This window comes from Notothenia rossii (assembly GCF_949606895.1).
Source record: "Notothenia rossii genome assembly, chromosome: 3".
Classification (NCBI taxonomy): Eukaryota; Metazoa; Chordata; class Actinopteri; order Perciformes; family Nototheniidae; genus Notothenia; species Notothenia rossii.
This window is the reverse complement of record NC_136901.1, coordinates 31,337,913-31,341,081: the sequence shown is the minus strand read 5'-3', so window position 1 is coordinate 31,341,081 and position 3,169 is coordinate 31,337,913. Positions and strand designations below refer to the sequence as shown.

Below are 3,169 nucleotides of genomic sequence, written 5' to 3'. Positions count from 1 at the left end.
GTTTTGTATTCCTTGCTGCTGGTGTTAGTGAGGGCAGGGGAAAAAGCTTCTCCTATCAATTGTATGTCTAGAACATATTTATAATCCGGGGCTGCTGTGTTTGTTGCTGCTGCAGCTGGTGTGGTTACTGGTGCTTCAGTCGTAATCGGATCTGGAACCGGACTTTCTGTAAAACAAATATATTAACAATATGTGAATACATTTTAATGCAAATATTGAAAGGATGTATTTATCCTTGTATGATGTAAAATGTACTTCGGATACAGTTTCACAGACCAATAAGAACTATAATCAAAGGATTTCAAAAAGTAGCCTTTGCAAACATTCTAATATCTTATCTAATGAATAATGAGTAACGATTTATCAGTAAATAAGAGATTATTCAATTAAAAAGCTTTCTTACTGAATATAAGATAGTTTGGAGAAAAGCTCGTCATACATAGATTGGACTGTACAACACTGAATGTTGTTGAGGTTTTCAGTATGAGTTCAGTTGCTGACTTATTTATGAACTGAGCTTGAGCGCCAGATTCTATTCCAAATGTATTACAAAATGATGATGATAAAATAATGTGTTATGTTTACTTACCTAACACTTTGACTGAAGCAGGGTTAATGCTCAGGTTCTGACTATTGGTGGAATTACTCAGAGCTTCTTCTAAGGTTTGAGCAACAACATAATTCTGTGGGAGATCTGCGATGGCAGTAGTCCCATGGAACACAATCCCCACAGTTGCTTGAGTTTCGGTGTCTTTTGGTGGATTTAAGGATCTGTAACATAGAAAAGAGAGGAAGAAGTGTTATATTATGATATGAGATGATCCTGTTTCTTTTTTAAATAGTTGGTTATGATTCAATCACGATTGTAATTTACCAATCTTAAGTACTCAATCATTCATATAGAATTCAATCAGAGAAGCATACTTTGATTTTGTATTTACCTGACGTTTTTCAAAATGCAGTGGGAAAACGTGTTTGGAAACATGCTTCTGTATTTCTTGTTACACTGTGAAAAGAAAGCAACATTCAAAGACCATAAGTACATTTCAAGCACATTTTTCCCTAAATGAAATTATAACAGTTCAACTGAATGTATCTTTTTATTTAAAAAAAAAAAAAGGTATTCTTTGGGCAAACACATTCTGTTCAATCATCTTTTTCACATTGCTTCTGCAATCAATAACAGATGTTTATTTTGAAAATGCTCTCACCGCATTTAGAGCTGCTGTTTCAAGTGCTTTGTATTCATCGCTGTCGGAGTCAGTGAGGGCAGGTGAAAAAGCTACCTCTTTAAATTCTGCTGAGAGAATATAAGTGTGTTCAGGGGCTGTAGGTGTTATTGCTGCGGATAGTGAAGTTGTAGGTGGCACCATTGTTGGAGAAACAGTAGTAGATGCAACTGTCGTAGTTGCAGCTGTTGCAACTGCTGTTGTTGGTGCTGCTGTCGTAATTGATGCAGTAGTTGTAGGTTGCACTGTTGTCGGAGCAGCAGTAGTTGTAGGTGCTGCTGTTGTTGTTGCAACAGTAGTAGGTGCTGCAGTTGTAGGTGTAGCTGCAGTTGAAGCTGAAGCAGTAGTTGTAGGTTGCACCGTTGATTGAGCAGCAGTAGTTGTAGGTGCAGTAGTAGTTGTAGGTTGCACCGTTGTCAGAGCAGCAGTAGTTGTAGGTGCTGCTGTTGTTGTTGCAACAGTAGTAGGGGCTGCAGTTGTAGGTCCAAAAGAAGTTGTCGGTGCAGCAGTAGTTGTAGGTGCTGCTGTTATTGTTGCAACAGTAGTAGGGGCTGCAGTTGTAGGTCCAAAATAAGTTGTAGGTCCAGAAGAAGTTGTAGGTGCTGCTGTTGTTGTGGTTGTTGTTGATGCAACAGTTGTAGGTGCAATTGTTGTTGTTGAAACAGTAATAGGTGCTGCTGTCAGAGGTGCAGCAGTAGTTGTAGGTGGCAATGTGGTCGGAGCAGCAGTAGTTGTAGGTGCTGCTGTTGTTGTTTCAAAAGTAGTAGGTGCTGCAGTTGTAGGTGCAGCAGTAGTTGTAGGTGCAGCGGTAGTTGTAGGTGCTGCTGTTGTTGTTGCAGCAGTTGTAGGTGCAGCGGTAGTTGTAGGTGATGCTGTTGCAACAGTAGTAGGGGCTACTGTTGTTGTTGCAGCAGTTATAGGTGCAGCAGCAGTTGTTTGTGGCACCGTCGTCTGAGCAGCTGTAGTTGTAGGTGCTGCTGTTGTTGTTGCAACAGTTGTAGGTGCTGCAGTTGTAGGTGTAGCTGCAGTTGAAGCTGAAGCAGTAGTTGTAGGTTGCACCGTTGATTGAGCAGCAGTAGTTGTAGGTGCAGTAGTAGTTGTAGGTTGCACCGTTGTCAGAGCAGCAGTAGTTGTAGGTGCTGCTGTTGTTGTTGCAACAGTAGTAGGGGCTGCAGTTGTAGGTGAAGTATTTGTAAGTCCAGAAGAAGTTGTAGGTGCTGCTGTTGTTGTGGTTGTTGTTGATGCAACAGTTATAGGTGCAATTGTTGTTGTTGAAACAGTAGTAGGTGCTGCTGTAGTTGTAGGTGGAAATGTGGTCGGAGCAGCAGTAGTTGTAGGTGCTGCTGTTGTTGTTTCAAAAGTAGTAGGTGCTGCAGTTGTAGGTGCAGCAGTAGTTGTAGGTGCAGCGGTAGTTGTAGGTGCTGCTGTTGTTGTTGCAGCAGTTGTAGGTGCAGCGGTAGTTGTAGGTGATGCTGTTGCAACAGTAGTAGGGGCTACTGTTGTTGTTGCAGCAGTTATAGGTGCAGCAGCAGTTGTTTGTGGCACCGTCGTCTGAGCAGCTGTAGTTGTAGGTGCTGCTGTTGTTGTTGTTGCAGCAGTTGTAGGTGCAGCTGTTGTTGTTGCAACAGTAGTAGGTGCAGCTGTTGTTGTTGCAACAGTAGTTGTAGGTGGCAATGTGGTCGGTGCAGCAGTAGTTGTAGGTGATGCTGTTGTTGTTGCAACAGTAGTAGGGGCTGCAGCTGTAGGTAAAGCAGTAGTTGTCGGTGGCACTGTTGTTGTTGCAACAGTAGTAGGTACAGCTGTTGTTGTTGCAACAGTTGTAGGTGCAGCTGTTGTTGTTCCAACAGTTGTAGGGGCTGCAGTTGTAGGTGCAGCGTTAGTTGTAGGTACTGCTGTTGTTGTTGCAACAGTTGTAGGTGCAGCTGTTGTAGTTGCAACAG

General features: G+C 42.4%; 1 long non-coding RNA gene across 1 annotated transcript; it reads right to left on the bottom strand.

Annotated features, from left to right (window-relative positions):
• Positions 1–635: 635 nt before the first annotated feature.
• On the bottom strand, positions 636–1,855 carry LOC307033877. The gene is made up of 3 exons (XR_013806695.1): positions 1,212–1,855; positions 942–1,006; positions 636–771 (listed from the first exon to the last, which is right to left on the bottom strand). It is a non-coding gene; the product is annotated as an uncharacterized lncRNA (long non-coding RNA).
• Between the last annotated feature and the right edge of the window lie 1,314 nt (positions 1,856–3,169).